Genomic DNA, 20,256 nt, shown 5'->3' on the forward strand with positions numbered 1-20,256 from the left:
TTTAGTGATTATACCTATAGTGTTTATTATACCTAAAGTGTTGATTATACCTATAGTGTTGATTATACCTATAGTGTTGATTATACATATAGTGTTGATTATACCTATAGTGTTTATTATACCTATAGTGTTGATTATACCTAAAGTGTTGATTATACCTTAAGTGTTGATTATACCTATAGTGTTGATTATACATATAGTGTTGATTATACCTATAGTGTCTATTATACCTATAGTGTTGATTATACCTAAAGTGTTGATTATACCTATAGTGTTGATTATACCTATAGTGTTTATTATACTTTAAGTGTTGATTATACTTATAGTGTTGATTATACCTATAGTGTTTATTATACCTTAAGTGTTGATTATACCTATAGTGATGATTATACCTATAGTGGTGATTATATAGTGTTGATTATTCCTATAGTGGTGATTATACCTATAGGGTTGATTATACCTATAGTGGTGATTATATAGTGTTGATTATACCTATAGTGGAGATTATATAGTGTTGATTATACCTATAGTGGAGATTATATAGTGTTGATTATACCTATAGTGTTTATTATATAGTGTTGATTATACCTATAGTGGTGATTATACCTATAGTGTTTATTATACCTAAAGAGTTGATTATACCTAAAGTGGTGATTATACCTATAGTGTTTATTATACCTATAGTGTTTATTATATAGTGTTGATTATACCTATAGTGTTGATTATACCTATAGTGTTTATTATACCTTAAGTGTTGATTATACTTATAGTGTTGATTATACCTATAGTGTTGATTATACCTTAAGTGTTGATTATACCTATAGTGTTGATTATACCTATAGTGGTGATTATACCTATAGTGTTTATTATACCTAAAGTGTTGATTATACCTAAAGTGGTGATTATACCTATAGTGTTTATTATACCTATAGTGTTTATTATATAGTGTTGATTATACCTATAGTGTTGATTATATAGTGTTGATTATACCTATAGTGTTGATTATACCTATAGTGTTGATTATATCTAAAGTGTTGATTATACCTATAGTGTTGATTATACCTATAGTGGTGAGTATATAGTGTTGATTATACCTATAGTGTTGATTGTATCTAAAGTGTTGATTATACCTATAGTGTTGATTATCTCTAAAGTGTTGATTATACCTATAGTGTTGATCATACCTATAGTGTTGATTATACCTATAGTGTTGATTATATAGTGTTGATTATACCTATAGTGTTATTATACCTATAGTGTTGATTATACCTATAGTGGTGAGTATATAGTGTTGATTATACCTATAGTGTTGATAATACCTATAGTGTTGATTATACCTATAGTGGTTTGATTATACCTATAGTGTTGATTATACCTAGTGTTGATTATACCTTTAGTGGTGATTATACCTATAGTGGTGATTATAGTTGATTATACCTTAAGTGTTGATTATACCTATAGTGTTGATTATATCTAAAGTGTTGATTATACCTATAGTGTTGATTATATCTAAAGAGTTGATTATACCTATAGTGTTGATTATACCTATAGTGGTTTGATTATACCTATAGTGTTGATTATACCTAATACCTTAAGTGTTGATTATACCTATAGTGTTGATTATCTCTAAAGTGTTGATTATACCTATAGTGTTGATTATCTCTAAAGTGTTGATTATACCTATAGTGTTGATCATACCTATAGTGTTGATTATACCTATAGTGTTGATTATACATATAGTTTTGATTATACCTATAGTGTTGATTATACCTAAAGTGTTGATTATCCCTATAGTGTTGATTATACATATAGTGTTGATTATATCTAAAGTGTTGATTATACATATAGTGTTGATTATTCCTATAGTGTTGATTATACCTAGTGTTGATTATGCCTATAGTGGTGATTATTCCTATAGTGGTGATTATATAGTGTTGATTATACCTATAGAGATGATTATACCTATAGTGTTGATTATACCTATAGTGGTTTGATTATACCTATAGTGTTGATTATACCTAATACCTTAAGTGTTGATTATACCTATAGTGTTGATTATATAGTGTTGATTATACCTATAGTGTTATTATACCTATAGTGTTGATTATACCTATAGTGTTGATTATACCTAATACCTTAAGTGTTGATTATACCTATAGTGTTGATTATCTCTAAAGTGTTGATTATACCTATAGTGTTGATTATCTCTAAAGTGTTGATTATACCTATAGTGTTGATTATATAGTGTGATTATACCTATAGTGTTGATAATACCTATAGTGTTGATTATACCTATAGTGGTTTGATTATACCTATAGTGTTGATTATACCTATAGTGGTGATTATACCTATAGTGTTGATTATACCTATAGTGTCTCACATCTGAGGCTTGGATTTACATTTCCTTACTAACATGTTTTTCTGGTGGATGTTAAGTTGCTCTATAGGACTAATACTTTTCGAAAAGTGAGATTAATTCAAATGATTTTAAAATTATAAAGTTTAAATTAATCCTCGATTCCAAAAAGTCATAAAACTGTAAAATTTATAACCATTTTAAATTGAAATTTGAGATACGAGTTCATTCATTTTTTCAGACTTGTTTTCAAAGTTTTCAAATATTTCATTAAAATTGCATTTTTTGTATCAGATTATATTTTCTTCTGTTCATGTTCATGTTCGTTTTTTTATTTCCAAAAGTTTACAACTTATTGGTACAGAATATTAATACAATTCATACATACAAATACAGAAGTCTGGGGAATGGGGGACCCAATGTCTGCGCAAAGAGTTCAGCTAAGTACTGTGTGACCCAGCAGACAGATTCCACAAGGATACACAAGAGGAAGATGGGGGAGTGGGAGATCTAACAAAAGAAACAAGAAGTTTTATAAGAAGTAGAGAGAAGACATGAAGATCCCAAATGTTGTAATGAGTGTAGCACATTTATCACAGTCGCTTTGATGCCACCAAGGAGAGGGCACAAGAGCAAACTCCCAGTTCTACAGGGGTTCCCACATTTAAGTGGCTTTTTAAATCATGCAGTGGGTAAACACAGCTGGTGTCATTCCTTTTCAACCCCTGACCTACAGGAGTGCCATATAATATCATAAGGCAACAGTTTATTGTGCAATTATGTTAATTGTAATTTTCAGTGTTGAATATTTCACTTTTGTACCTGGATAAAATTCAGTTTCTATTTTGACACACTAATGACTGAATATCATTGATTTTCTTATGAATTTCGTATCAGCAAATAGTTTGTTAGAGTTTGTAGTAGTTTAGAGCTTTGTGTGATAATAAAACCGTAATGAAGAACACTTATTACTGTAGTGGTGTATATAACCATGGCAACTGTAACATATCACCTTGACAAGTAGGCAAGTAATCATCCTCGATATCCAGGGGTTACGCTCACTTTCGCTCTCTGCACCCCTGGAATATGACATAGCAAAATTGAAGGCATGCGACTAGCTATTTGATTGGTCTCGGGTAAAAAAAACTGACCAATCACTAGGCTGATACCTGTCTTTTGAATACTACAGAGGATCGACACTCGACTTCAAAGAACGTCAATTTTACAGTTATGCAACCGTGAGATTCCTGTGATGACTACTTCAAAGGATCAAACTAGTCTTTTTGTCTCATCCACAAGGTGGTGCACACTAACTTTCAATTTTGCTATGACATATTACAGGGGTGCAGAAACATAAGTGAGCATAGTAACCCCTGGAGTATAGAGGAGTACACAGTATCACAGCCTCATTCTGAGCACACAATAACACAGCCTCATTCTGAGCACACAGTAACACAGCCTCATTCTGAGTACACGGTATCACAGCCTCATTCTGCGTACACAGTATCACAGCCTCATTCTGCGCACACAGTAACACAGCCTCATTCTGAGCACACAGTAACACAGCCTCATTCTGAGTACACAGTATCACAGCCTCATTCTGCGTAAACAGTATCACAGCCTCATTCTGCGTACACAGTAACACAGCCTCATTCTGAGTACACAGTATCACAGCCTCATTCTGCGTACACAGTATCACAGCCTCATTCTGCGTACACAGTAACACAGCCTCATTCTGCGTACACAGTAACACAGCCTCATTCTGAGTACACAGTCTCCTTCTGAGCGTAGTTACACAGCCTCATTCTGAGCACACAGTAACACAGCCTCATTCTGAGTACACAGTCTCCTTCTGAGCACAGTTACACAGCCTCATTCTGCGTACACAGTATCACAGCCTCATTCTGCGTACACAGTGACACAGCCTCATTCCGAGTACACAATTACACAGCCTCCTTCTGAGCACACAGTAACACAGCCTTATTCTAAGCACACAGTAACACAGCCTTGATTGAGTACAGGCAGTTCCAACTAAGAACCGATATAAGTATGAGGCATTATAATCTCTCGAAACAATTATATGATTTCTAATAGCTGCCATAAAGAATAACAAAGGCATCACATACAATATTCCAACCATTATCTGATATAATTTGCTTTGTAATACACGCAAATACTAATAAAACTTATGATAGGTTCCATGAGCCACTACCCACTGAATAATCATCCTGGTTTTAACACGATACATCATAAATCATCTGATCTGTTTGTTGCAATTATTGATTTCTTAATGCCATCTGGTCCTTTTTCTGAACAAATGTCACAGGTGTAAAAATGTATCTCAGACTTGCATGAACACTCTGCCATCAAACATCATTCTGAAGATTTAAAGAGTATGCAATGACCCCTATTTAACCAAGTAACTGTGCAAAATGCATTGTTTAAGCAATTAAGCAAAATTATTTGTGTGGAACAAAAACTAATGGAGATTCTTTTGATTTCAAACATAAAGTTTAGTGTTGGAAAATGTATAAGTCTCAATAGTGAGGGTCAGTGGTAGGTACGAAACACTGGTATTTCCTTTTCTTTAAATCCGGTCTGAAGTAAGCTCTATAAATATAATATAACTTATAAAAAAACAGCCAACTTAAAACCACACCCTCGCGTTTACTGAAAACACATAATAACGGCATCATTAGACCTTTATAAGCTGATAACTAGTAAATACTAGGCTAAATGAGAGTTATATATAGTATAGGTCTACTACCAACACTTACCAAGCCTACATCCAACTCTTACCTCTACAGACGCTGATCACCTGTATACAACTTCCTTCGTGTCTACATTTTTACCTGTGTTCACTCAACCGTGGCAACAAATATATATAAATTCCCCACCCACGTACTGAAAATCCCATGCAATGACGAGTCATCATAGTTATTTATAGTAACGTGTTACGACACTAAGTCCATGTACAACCTACTGCTGCAGGGACGGACAGGTGTACATTTAGATCAATACACAAACCATATCCCTACTGGAGCAAACACATGCACCTATGACATTTTTCTGGACACTAATAAATAGAACTGTCAATCACTATAAAACCGTACCTACTGCCTGATGTCAGAAGGTGAGCCATATCAAGTGCGGTAAGTCTTATAATATATGATCACATGATAAAAATGTATGTATTTACAGAAAATTCATGGTATTTAAATCAGAGTTGTGGTTTTGATTTGATCCGGGAGATGGATTTGATTTAGTCAATTTTTCATAGACAAAACTCAAACCTACAATGGGGATAAATTTTAGATTGGTTTAAAATTCATTATGCAACTTTGACCAGATATATGTTTCTTTGACCAAATATATGTTTCTTTGACCAAATATATGTTTCTTTGACCAGATATAATATTGTTTCTTTGACCAGATTTATGTTTCTTTGACCAGATATATGTTTCTTTGACCAGATATATGTTTCTTTGACCAGATATAATATTGTTTCTTTGACCAGATATATGTTTCTTTGACCAGATTTATGTTTCTTTGACCAGATATATGTTTCTTTGACCAGATATATGTTTCTTTGACCAGATATAAAATCATTATCATAAGTCACAAATTAAAGACAGTTAAAACATAAAATTATCAATATCCACACAATTCTAACTTCTCTTAATATCGACCAGTAAACAATCTTAACTGTCACAGGGTTAAGTGTGGTACCCTCCCATCTAACACAGCCTATACCTACAGTAACACTGCAACAACCTACCTAACCTAATCCTGAGGTATACACTGTCACAGGGTTAAGTCTGGTACCCTCCCATCTAACACAGCCTATCCCTACAGTAACTGTAACAACCTACCTAACCTAAGCCTGAGGTATACACTGTCACAGGGTTAAGTGGGGTACCCTCCCATCTAACACAGCCTATCCCTACAGTAACTGTAACAACCTACCTAACCTAATCCTGAGGTATACACTATCACAGGGTTAAGTGTGGTCCCCTCCCATCTAACACAGCCTATCCCTACAGTAACACTGGAACAACCTATCTAACCTAATCCTGAGGTATACACTATCACAGGGGTAAGTGTGGTACCCTCCCATCTAACACAGCCTATACCTACAGTAACACTGAAACAACCTTCCTAACCTAATCCTGAGGTATACACTATCACAGGGTTAAGTGTGGTACCTTCCCATCTAACACAGCCTATCCCTACAGTAACACTGGAACAACCTATCTAACCTAATCCTGAGGTATACACTATCACAGGGTTAAGTGTGGTACCTTCCCATCTAACACAGCCTATCCCTACAGTAACTGTAACGACCTACCTAACCTAATCCTGAGGTATACACTGTCACAGGGTTAAGGGTGGTACCCTCCCATCTAACACAGACTATCCCTACAGTAACACTGTAACATCCTACCTAACCTAATCCTGAGGTATACACTATCACAGGGGTAAGTGTGGTACCCTCCCATCTAACAAAGCCTATCCCTACAGTAACACTGGAACAACCTATCTAACCTAATCCTGAGGTATACACTATCACAGGGTTAAGTGTGGTCCCCCCCCATCTAACACAGCCTATCCCTACAGTAACTGTAACGACCTACCTAACCTAATCCTGAGGTATACACTATCACAGGGTTAAGTGTGGTCCCCTCCCATCTAACACAGCCTATCCCTACAGTAACTGTAACAACCTACCTAACCTAACCCTGAGGTATACACTGTCACAGGGTTAAGGGTGGTACCCTCCCATCTAACACAGCCTATCCCTACAGTAACACTGTAACAACCTATCTAACCTAATCCTGAGGTATACACTATCAACATCTTGTCACTATATATATAGCTACTGCTCAAATCATTCTTTCAGAAATATTTTCCATATACAACAGATTTCCTGAGTTGGTTTACTACAGCTGAAGCACTGTGATGAGGTAGGTTATATTGTTTCACTGACGGACAAGCTTGATATATTCCTTAACTCGCATTTGAACTCTTCTCATTCAAACGTTGGTATAGTTCATTATGAAATTTCAGGGGTGAATGAGTTAATGATTATCTAACTGTTGATTACAGGTCCTGGGTTTGTTATAACTGCATGTAGGTGAAGCCGGATGTTATCCTCGCTCAAGTAATCAATCACACATATTCTGAAAGGTATGCGTTACAGGTAAATAACTAAATCTTACATCCGTCTTTTACAATACTGAACTTCATTCTTGGACGACAAATCGTTATTTATAACTAAAGCGTACATTTCATTTGTTTGGGATTCTTTTTAAAATTATGATCAACTCTTGATTGGGAATTTTCAGAATATTGAAATTTGATTGGAAATTTAACTAGGGATATAGAGAAATTATTTGGAAATCTGTTTAAATTTCTTATTAATGTATGTTGTTGGGAGATGTTATATAGCAAAAAGTGTCCTGTTTTATAACAGTTATTAGATAACCCAAACCAGACCGGTCACCTCTATGACAGTGACGGATGGCTACATGAGACAATTATGCCATGTTAGAGACTATACATCACAGCTCCCACCCACTATCCCTCACAGTGTGGGCTTTCCTGACAAGATGAATTACTCTACTTCATGTTTCGCCCCAGAGTACACTTTCATATGGTTTGAAAACAAATTATCAATTTCCAGCAAATCAATCGACTACAGGACATGTCATGCATATAAACAGATGACTCTGACATTTTTTTTACAGTAGTTTTAATTGAACGACCAAGCCTGTTCTTCCCACACTGCTCAATCAATCTGGTACAAGTCGGGTTAAGAAGATGCTATTTGGATTGTGACTTCACTAGTACCAGAAGCAGTGAAGTTCCATATATAGCTGGAGAAGAGAAGTTCAAAGCCCCCCAGGAAGTGGTCAGGCCTGTCAGACTCTATACTAGGATATTGACTCAGGATAGAGAAACTACTAAGTAATCTATACTCCATAATGATTAAAGCTACACTGCTATACTTAAATCACTTAAATATACTGCAATAAGTGACATTCAAGATCTTAAACGACCCTCGACTTTCAACGTCCCAGCCACAAGGAGCATTCGTTCACCCAGTGTTACTGTTTACTAAAACAGTACTTTTTCTAATATCTCAGGACAGGGGCTGGAACCTTTTTATAATAATAATAATAATATTTTGAGGTTCTTATATACCGCTTTTTCACAACCTAGTCTGTAGGTCATCTCAAAGCGGTTCACAAATTATTATACGTGGTTATAGTGTCTTTGCAACCAGCCAATATCTGTCTCAATTCCCTGGGGAGCATACAGCCAGTGCTGCCATTTCGGCGCTCACAGCTAGCATTATACAATTCTAGCCCTGCCCAACCACATAATCATATTTTTATCTTCAAATTGTTGAAGTTGGTCTGTACCATTTAGAATCATGTACAGCTGAGTAGACTGGAACAAGCGGAGTACAGTATCTTGCTCAAAGATACAACACAATGCCGTGCCAAATTGACTCGAACCGCAACCCTTCGGTTATGCGCCCGGCGTCCGTCCTACCACTTTAGACTACTGTGCTGCCTTATAAACATTTGATGTTGCCTGCTCATCTCTTCTTTTAAAATGACAGAGGAGTTTATACCTTATAACAACTGTAAATGTCACTATAAAGGAAAACTGTGGGTCACCAAACAGGAACAAAACTTCCAGAACAGAACACTTATTTCCATTTGACACAAAGCTCATACTACAGTGGTATAAACAAACTTCACTACTGTACACTCAGGCCGTAAAACACCTGTAAGGGCTAACACATTAGCACTTAGCATTCAGTATTTTAAACAAATCTGTGAAACCAATACTGATGTCTGTTCTCACATCCTGGACTGGTGTATCTGTCTTCATCTGATGTAGCTACCATCCTGATATGATGTTTCTAGGCCTTTTAGTTATCAAGAAGAAGTTTTTTGAAGTTTTTGACATAATTGACTACTGTGACCTTGAAAGTATGTCAAGGCCATTTTCCCCAAACTTTATCTCCAGGCATCTCAGTTCTTCAGAAGACGTTGTTTTAAGTTTTAAATGCATCACTATTTGACAGTAGGTCAAGGTCATTTTTTCCACACTATGTTAGGCTTCACTCAGTCACTACCAGTCAGGACTCTGCTTCTTGTAGAAGAAGTCAGTTGAATTTGTTGACATATTTGTCTTCTGTGACCTTGAAAGTAGGTCAAGGTCATGTTTTTGGTTGGGATATAATCCAAGGAAGCTACCACCCAACAATCTTGTCTCCAGGCTTTTAAGGTCTTCAGAGGATGTTATTTAAAAGAAAAGTTGATGGACAGACCGACACACACCGATGATTGACAGACCGACACATAGCGATGATGGACAGACCGACACACACTGAAAATGGACAGACCGACACACACAGATGATGGGCAGACCGACACACACACTGATGATGGACAGACTGACACACACCGATGACGGACGGACCAACACACACCGATGATGGACAGACCAACACACACCGATGATGGACAGACTGACACACACTGATGATGGACAGACCGACACACACTGATGATGGACAGACCGACACACACTGATGATGGTGATCCATTATATAATAAGACCGAATTGGATTGACAGTGCCTCTTCAGCAAAAAATAACATCATGGAAAATAAAGAATGATGAAAAAATTTAAGCAGATATTGAAGCGCAAAAAAAATAGACAAAATTCCGTAAAATTATGCAAATTACATTTATAATTAGAAGTTTAATAGTTTAATTTGAAGTGTCAAATATATCTGTGTTTGTGTATTTTACTAGATGACATCTATAAGCCTGTCACAGTCAACATAATTAATTACAAATCTGAAGCCAGTAAGTAAAAGATTAGCACAAAGAATTCCAACATGATTGATGTGTTATGAAAGAACAACATGATTGATGTGTTATGAGAGAACAACATGATTGATGTGTTATGAGAGAACAACATGATTGATGTGTTATGAGAGAACAACATGCATTTTAGGAAGCCAGAAGTTAAACATCCATAGGACTACAAAGAAAATATTGAATTTGTGAATATCACCAAACTATCAATCTTAAACAGAAACAAACAAAAATAGCATATCAAAATGTAACACAGGTTTAAAAGGGAGTAATAGACTTGTACCGGACAATTAAAGCTCATTGTTTGGCATGACAGACATTAAAAGTTTAGAGCCAGTGACAGACTTGTATGATACAGTTAGGCAGAGACAAACCTATATGATACAGTTAGGCAGAGACAAACATGTATGATACAGTTAGGCAGAGACAAACCTATATGTTACAGTTAGGCAGAGACAAACCTAAATGATACAGTTAGGCAGATACAAACCTATATGATACAGTTAGGCAGGGACAAACCTGTATGATACAGTTAGGCAGAAACAAACCTATATGATAAAGTTAGGCAGAGACAAACCTAAATGATACATTTAGGCAGATACAAACCTATATGATACAGTTAGGCAGGGACAAACCTGTATGATACAGTTAGGCAGAGACAAATCTATATGATACAGTTAGGCAGAGACACACCTATAAGATACAGTTAGGCAGAGACAAAACTATATGATACAGTTAGGCAGAGACAAACATGTATGATACAGTTTGGCAGAGACAAACCTATATGTTACAGTTAGGCAGAGACAAACCTATATGATACAGTTTGGCAGAGACAAATCTATATGATACAGTTAGGCAGAGACACACCTATAAGATACAGTTAGGCAGAGACAAACCTATAAGAAATAGTAAGGCAGAGACAAACCTATATGATACAGTTAGGCGGAGACAAACCTATATGATACAGTTAGGCAGGGACAAACCTGTATGATACAGTTAGGCAGAGACAAACCTATAAGAAATAGTAAGGCAGAGACAAACCTATATGATACAGATAGGCAGAGACAAACCTATATGATACAGTTAGACAGAGACAAACCTGTATGATACAGTTAGGCAGAAACAAACCTATATGATAAAGTTAGGCAGAGACAAACCTATATGATACAGTTAGACAGAGACAAACCTGTATGATACAGTTAGGCAGAAACAAACCTATATGCTACAGTTCGGCAGAGTCAAACCTGTATGATACAGTTAGGCAGAGACAAATCTAAATGATACAGTTAGGCAGAGACAAACCTATATGATACTGTTAGGCAGAGACAAACATGTATGATACAGTTAGGCAGAGACAAACCTATAAGATATAGTAAGGCAGAGACAAACCTATATGATACAGTTAGGCAGAGACAAACCTATATGATACAGTTAGGCAGAGACAAACCTATAAGATACAGTTAGGCAGAGACAAACCTATATGATACAGTTAGGCAGAGACAAACCTATATGATACAGTTAGGCAGAGACAAACCTATATGATACAGTTAGGCAGAGACAAACCTATATGATACAGTTAGGCAGAGACAAACCTATATGATACAGTTAGGCAGAGACAAACCTATATGATACAGTTAGGCAGAGACAAACCTATATGATACAGTTAGGCAGAGACAAACCTATATGATACAGTTAGGCAGAGACAAACCTATATGATACAGTTAGGCAGAGACAAACCTATATGATACAGTTAGGCAGAGACAAACCTATATGATACAGTTAGGCAGAGACAAACCTGTATGATACAGTTAGGCAGAGACAAACATGTATGATACAGTTAGGCAGAGACAAACCTATAAGATATAGTTAGGCAGAGACAAACCTATATGATACAGTTAGGCAGAGACAAACCTTTATGATACAGTTAGGCAGAGACAAACCTGTATGATACAGGATTGATCCCCGTCACCTGCCTGACCACGTGGGTTTTCTCTGGTTTCCTCCCGCATCAAAATTAAACCCTCTGCGATCTTCCGTCAGGGCACAAGAAGAATGATTGAGATTATGGGGAGAAACTCTGTTTGGTAATTGCTATAAAGATCATATGTATTTGACGATACATCGTTGTAAATGAATAAAGATATAGGGCATTAACAACTTGTGTTGGTGGTCTGGATAATAATTGTTGATTTCAACATCAATGTATATATTAGTATACATGCATCATCAACTGTTTCTTTTATGAGTGGTGATGTAAAAATAAATTATGGAAAGACTTAACAAGGCTTTAAAAAATGTTAATTATTGCGTTCATATTCTCAACAAATGGTAATCTAAAGCTGATGAAATTTTAGATGTGAAAAAAAATTAATGTACATGTACGTAAACCCATCGTTATAATTTTTAGGGTATCTCCCAGTAGAAATATTAACATAACCTGGTTGATGACATAAAGAATCTTCAGAAAATATCTGCATTCTAATTTTCTGAGCCTGTGGCAAAAACAGAAATTAAAAAAGACCTGAAGCAGCGGCAAAAGATTATGCAACCGACATCAACTCCAAGATTTTCCAGTTATTTTTCATCCATCCGGAAATAAACAATGAACGTCGATGTGTTTGTGACGTCATGGTAATCTCAGAACGAAGTTGTTAGTATCACATTTTTTTTTGTGATGGACTTTTTACACAGAGAATGTATGTTCATGAAAATCTGAAAATATAGAAATATAACAACAATTCTATATACTTTTATATTCCCTTTGACTTTGCTTCAAGGATACATTTCTTGTTTCGCCACTGGACGTCTACTTCCGGAAGGAAAAAAATAAAGGCAATGTGTAGCATGGGGAAGCAACTCTATTTACGTACGCATGTGTTACCATTAAAGAGCTTCGCTCAGGTGCCTTTGGCGCTTGAGAGCTACGCTCTTATAAACAAACATACATGAAATGTTATGCTTTTGAATTCAAACCGACTTGTACCATTTCAAACAAACTGACTTGTACCATTTTAAACAAACTGACTTGTACCATTTCAAACAAACTGACTTGTACCATTTCAAACAAACTGACTTGTACCATTTCAAACAAACTGACTTGTACCATTTCAAACAAACTGACTTGTACCATTTCAAACAAACTGACTTGTACCATTTCAAACAAACTGACTTGTACCATTTCAAACAAACTGACTTGTACCATTTCAAACAAACTGACTTGTACCATTTCAAACAAACTGACTTGTACCATTTCAAACAAGAAATCCTGAGAAAATTACGGTTTCTTGGGAATTTGGTTGATAATCTCAGACAACATGCGATGACGATGACATAGACTGACGTTTTACAGTCGAATACAAGAAACCATTTGATATGTATTTGAATAAGCTGATAAAGATTATTTTAACTGCAGCCAGTTCTTCACTACATTAGATGAAAATGTGTCAATATGCAATCATCAAATCTGCTTACCTGCATCAAACGTAGGTTATACAATGTCCAGCCCAACACTACGTTACCTCTGATCCCCACAACATGTCATCCCTGGCTACAGCGACGTCAGGCGTGTACCTGATGCAGTACTTAACTACTTATGTCCAGGTGAGAAAATATCCTACCTGTAATTGCACACCTCCACCGCCCTCATATCTCCCGTATATAGATCATACAATATGGAAACTTAGTGTATACGTATCAGTCAGTGGAGAAATGGTGCAGGTTTGACTTTCACACATCAGCACCAGTCATACCGTATAGCAGGTAGCAGACTTTAACTTGGCAATTTGGTGGGTCCACATCCAGACAGACAAAATATGAATCGTAAATGTTTAAAACGGGCTTTTAATACTTAATTGTGGCCAGCATTTCATTGTTCTTCTAGTAAGTATTCTAATAACATGGAATATATCCCGAAGTAATAGTTGACACAGATTGTGGCACGTGTTGATCGGTACAATAGAAATAACTAGCAGACAGTTGAGGTTTAGTGATACCGGCTTAATTCTTTATACTAGGTCATATTTTCAAATATAGCGACTTCACAGCACCAATGTCTATAATCATTGTGTTTAACAAAGACGGACATTACCTTACAAGTCTGACATCAACAACATGGTTCTTTGGGTAGAGAATTGTATGTTTAACATTCATAATACTTAGGCTCCAAACTAAAATCCTCAGTCTTACAAATCTTGGATATATTCATCAGCCTATATTGTTTTCCAATCATTACATTTTAGATACATTAGCTTTTCCGATCAACAAAAACTTGTCTTTGAATGGTATATAAAACAAAATAAAAATGTCAATCAACATGAGTTGAGTCAGTACGAGTAACAGGGCACTTAACAGCCCTCACCTAAAGGAACTACAGGCTAGCAATGGGAACACAATGCTGTTCAAAACTTCTCAAACACAGACATCATTATATACTAGTTACCCTAGGTAGCTTGGCTGATGACCATATAATAGCTAGGCAATGACTGTAATGCAGTATGCTGACTTGGCATAAATGTTGTCTTGATGACGGCTTATATAACACAGAATTGAGGAAGCAAATTAAGTGACTGCCTGAAAATAGAAAATAGACCCAGATAGGGTGGTAATCGTTACCTAGTTCCCAGACAACGCCGCAATCTTGTTTCAACTAAGTTGTTTTATATTTAGTTCGGTGATCTGGTTATTCATACGACAGTGACATCTCACTGATCCTCCTCACCTTGTAGCACTGATGGTAAAACTTTGTCTTACAGACAAAACACAAAATCATTCCAAATTTGACCACATTGGTTTTGTTTTGATTTTGACATGATCTTTGTCATGGTGACATTATGACAATAAAGGCGTCAGTATCTGTCAACATTTGACCACTGATGTTTTATTACTTTAGATGTACCTGATGAATATTTACAACGTTACCGTAAACATTTAACCACAAGGTGATATGGTCAGAGGTTAAAGCCCTTTGTTAAATTATTATCATCAGAAAGTTTTAATTGCCTGTCCAATTAATATGATAAATTAGATTTTTGCACTCAAACCCCTAAAACATTTATTTCTAATTTATCCATTCTCCTGAGTAGGCCTTATCCAGTCTTCAATACTCTAATGTAAATAAAATCACATTTTTCTTGAAATTTTTGTACTTCCGATGAATTCCTTTGGGAACTTGTTCATAACTTCAAATTACAATCACAGTGACCTAAAAAGGTGGACCAGGAACAAGGAATACTGTATAAATCACAGTCCTCTTTGAGAAAGCATTCAAACGTACATGTTGTTACAGACCTTCTACAGCATTAAAAGTACTTTAATAATAGAGCTATGGGCCAAATTATGTATTAAACCATAAGACCCAGCAGTCAAGATCCCCCCCCCCCCCCCCCCCCCCCCCCCCCCCCCACACACACACACACACACACACACACACACACACACACAAACTTTCAATATTTGTAATATTTGTAAGTTTTTTTCATTAAGTCCAGCAAGGTATGTCTTCTTTCAATGTGAATTAAGTTACAGTGTTTAGAACTGGTATGAGGATCTAGCTCTGTAACACAATTATTAGACAAAGCTTCATACTATTGGTCAACAAAGCTTTCAAAAATATCATTTTTATATACCAAATGGTTCTTAGGATAATGTTGTTTTAAGCTTTTGACTTATTTGACCCCTTTGACCCTGAAAGTAGGTCAAGGTAATTTATATGAGGAAAGTTTATACCACCTACTCCCTCCCAGGTACCTAAACTTGCCAAATATCAGGACTCTGGGCCTTAAGAACTTTGAAAATTCTTAACAATTTTACCCATTTTATGCTCATGTTGACCTTTAGCCTTTTGTCCATCCTTTAAAACAAACCTTTGCCATCACATTGATATAACAAATTAAAACGTATCCATGTTTCTTGGCTGTATATAAGAGTTCCTATTGTTCTTTAGAAAATTATTTTTAACTTAATAATCCCTGTAACTTTAAAAGTAGGTCAAGATGCTTCATAATACTCCATCTCAGGTGGGTACCAAATACCAATAGGCCAAAACTACAAGGATCAACAGGGTCTTTATGCAAAAAGAAACAATTTATGAAGACAAATTGACTGATGGATGAGTGAATCGCTGCATCAATTACCAGAAGCTCACAAGCCCTTTATATCAGAAGAGGAAATATTGAGCTATATTGGGAACCATTCCCGTGAAAATTTCAAATTTCTTGATATCAAAAGAGCAAACATACCAAAAGCCACACCTGCAGTATGGCTTCCATGACAACTGGAAATATCTTTACATCACCAAGTTAAAAACCCTAAACAAGCCTCCTCTACCTTGTCATATTGACTTGTGTTCGAAGTTGGAAGAAATCCACACCGGCTTATGAGATTTGGTCCGGTAATATTGTACCAAAATATTTTGGGTACCATTTTCATAATACAGTGAGATAGACTCATGTGATAAGTTTCCAGGTAAAACTTGAAACGTTTTTTTTTAAAGATATGATCTGGTATAACCATTGTGCATGAACAGACAGACGGACTCATGCGTGGACCAACATATGGACACACAGGTGCACAGAAGGATCTGTGTACTTCCCTCACCGACTTGGTTTACCAGCTCACAGAAGTTAAACACTTGAATTGAAGCTGTGTGACATTGTATAGAGCATTAAAATTCAACAATGAGTGATGTACATAACTAAATATCTGCATTTTTTATTATTGAGGAGTTTTTAATGAAGTATTTAAATATTTTCACTGTCAATATTGACATCAGACATTCATACATCTGTAATTGAGCAATATTTCAAAAGTAATTCCAAAAGTCAAACATACAATCTGTACTTGACTCAATCATGATATCAGTATGGTCCAGATAACACATGGACCTTTTCAGTATTTGATGAATATCAGATCTTTAATATTAAAATAAAATGAAAATGTCTGAAACAGGAATGCACGTACCTGTCAGTCAAAAGGGGAAAAAACAAAACCCAGCAGCGCAATGATACAGATAATCTATTTATAGTAACAGTGACCTTGACCTGGAATCAATGTGTGATATTCTATTTATAGTAACAGTGACCTTGACCTGGAATCAATGTGTGATATTCTATTTATAGTAACAGTGATCTTGACCTTGAATCAATGTCCCTGATATATGCAAAGTCATTCAATGTGTGTTTTGTACAGGTTAGTCGGCTATTAGTGTGGAGGTGGTATATGATGTGTGGACATAGCTAGTATATAATCGGTAACAGCCATTCTGACCTCAAAGCTACCCATACCTTAGCCAGTTGATTGCAACACATCATATTCAGTCATGATAAAGCTATATCTGCTAAGTTTGATAAACAAATATTGAGCTGATGCGACTGGACAACTTCTGCATTACTGATTGGACTCTTCAGCACTTTCCTTGGTCTTGTTGTTGTCCATATGGTTTCACAACAAAATTCAGATGTACAGATTAGTACCTGTCCTAGTACATCAGCATTAACAAAGGTCTCAAGTAGGACACCTACACAGGAATAGGTTACTATAATTAAGCTGTGTGATAGTTTCTTCTGTCGTACTTTCTTTATCTCAAGGTGGCATAACTGCTTTGCTCCTCATTGAGAAATGGAAGTAAAAGGACCTATTATAGGTCTGACCTATTATAGGTGGATAATGGTAAGTCTGGCCTTTTCACAAATCCATCCAATGTCTTATCATATAGACAGTAACTTAAGTATACTTATAAGTATAAAGAATGTATCTGATGACTCCGATATCAGATCCTGCAACAGTCCGTCACACATTCTATATGTCAAGTCAATGTTAAACTCAGTCAACGTATAAAGTATACACAAGTATTGGTCACTGATTAACAACAATCATACTATACCTGCTTACAACTTAACACCCCAGGAATAGATTCCAAAAGTTCCAAATCCATGAAACCAGAGTCCTGTCACTCACCTATATAGGTCTTCCAAAAGTTTTAAGGAAGGCATATAATTTCCAAGGGATAAAATCCAAGTTCAAAAGGCATGTAATATATTTTACCACAGCTGAATCTCAATTACCAACAATGTCTCCTTCATACTGACAGGTTTTTGATGGCCAGATCTACAATTATTTCAACATATGTTTATACGTGATCCATGAGTAAATTAGTTCCTGTCAAATGTTTTAATTATAGACACCCGACAGATCCTTCTGATTTTTCTTCAAAGTTTCTTGTTAGATGTCTAACTTCAAGACACCTAGCTGCAACTTCTTTTCCAGTTTTGCCACCTCAAAGTTATCCCATAAAGCAATGCATCAAGTCTTCTATAAAAAAATTGCCATGTTCTATCCTTAGCCTTATCAGTGTCAACACCCAGGCTCCTTCAAGCTGCCCAATTATTCCCATGTATAATTTTATCATTGCGTAAATTAATTATTCCAGAATGAAGTTTTCCAAATCAGAATTTTTCACAATTTTTTCTTGACCTGTTCTGTCAGGACAGAATTAATCGCAGCCTTTTAGTAAATTCTTCAAATCTTTCAATCCACAAAAAGGTTTTCCCTGTCCAGGTTTGTCCATGCCAAGAGTATCCTTTGGCCTATATTGTCCCATCCTGTGTCTGTGAGTGCCCAGCACCAATACACCTTACATCACTAACAATAAGTATTTTAGTTTCCTGTTTGTCTATAGCTGTACACATATTGATAGATACAACATCCATCACATTTACCAGATCAGATGGCCGTCTAGGTAGGATACATCCTCACTACACACAGATTACATACCTGTGTACAGGTAAGTTATACCTATTAAATACCAATACAGGGTTTTTTACCTGTCCTAAGCTATTTAGATACAATTAACACCTACAGTAAAGACCAGTCCTCCTCTTATCATCACCTTCCTTTTGTTTTATTGTGAGGCTTTAATAGTCAGCGACAAGCCAAAGGTAGCAGATCTCATTTAACGAGGGCAGCTCGATTTGTCATTCATGTGACGAGGCCATAAAGCTGTCTGAATGACTTGGCCAGGCCTCGCACTGTGCTAGCTTTACCAACACTGGCATCCTTCTGTCACGGCCAGGAAGCCCCAGGCTCCCAGGTAAGTAAACTGACCATTTCATTTGGCCACCAAACAATAGCCAACAGGCTCTGTCACTGACCAGGGGTCAAGCTATATGCCCTTGACTGACTGGTCAGGCATCCGAGTAATGTGTGTAATGGGGTTTGACCATTTTATCACCTGTTGCAGGAATACACATTGTATATGCCAATCCCTGTGTGGAAGTTAAGAATCACACCCACTCAGTTTATGTTAAATGTCTCCAACCCACAAACTATTACAGCTACACACCTTTTTATCATCCCTAGCTACACACCTTTTTATCATACCTAGCTACACCCCTTTTTATCATCCCACCATAGAAATCCACAGACCATTATTTTATTAGCTACACACCTTTTTATCATCCCTACCTACACACCTTTTTATCATACCTAGCTACACACCTTTTTATCATACCTAGCTTCACACCTTTTTATCATACCTAGCTACACACCTTTTTATGATCCCACCATAGAAATCCACAGACCATTATCTTATTAGCTACACCCCTTTTTATCATCCCTAGCTACACACCTTTTTTTATCATCCCATCATAGAAATCCACAGACCATTATCTTATTAGCTACACACCTTTTTATCATCCCTAGCTACACACCTTTTTTTATCATCCCATCATAGAAATCCACAGACTATTATCTTATTATAGCTACACACCTTTTTATCACCCCACCATAGAAATCCACAGACCATTATCTTATTAGCTACACACCTTTTTATCATCCCACCATAGAAATACACAGACCATTATCTTATTATAGCTACACACCTTTTTATCACCCCACCATACTGAATATATAGAAAACATCTGAAACAAATAGGCTCAGTGGGTCCATATTGCAAAATAATTCCATTCCAAGCAATGTTGGAAATATTTCCCTATTTTAGGCTGCA

General features: G+C 36.2%; 1 protein-coding gene across 6 annotated transcripts in view; it reads right to left on the reverse strand.

The window, feature by feature from the left end:
• Window positions 1-20,256, reverse strand: part of LOC110454192 — a 104,128-nt gene that overhangs the window by 9,051 nt on the left and 74,821 nt on the right. The window contains exon 1 of one of the 6 annotated variants that reach the window (XM_021503596.1): window positions 5,156-5,224. The exons of 3 other annotated variants lie outside the window; for them this stretch is intronic. The gene's annotated coding sequence lies outside the window, so the exon portion shown is untranslated. Of the gene's footprint in view, window positions 1-2,744; window positions 2,789-5,133; window positions 5,225-20,256 lie in introns of those variants that run through there. 2 more of the 6 variants (XM_021503605.1, XM_021503614.1) reach the window with 2 other exon arrangements.

Source organism: Mizuhopecten yessoensis, unplaced genomic scaffold (assembly GCF_002113885.1).
Source record: "Mizuhopecten yessoensis strain PY_sf001 unplaced genomic scaffold, ASM211388v2 scaffold915, whole genome shotgun sequence".
NCBI lineage: Eukaryota > Metazoa > Mollusca > Bivalvia > Pectinida > Pectinidae > Mizuhopecten > Mizuhopecten yessoensis.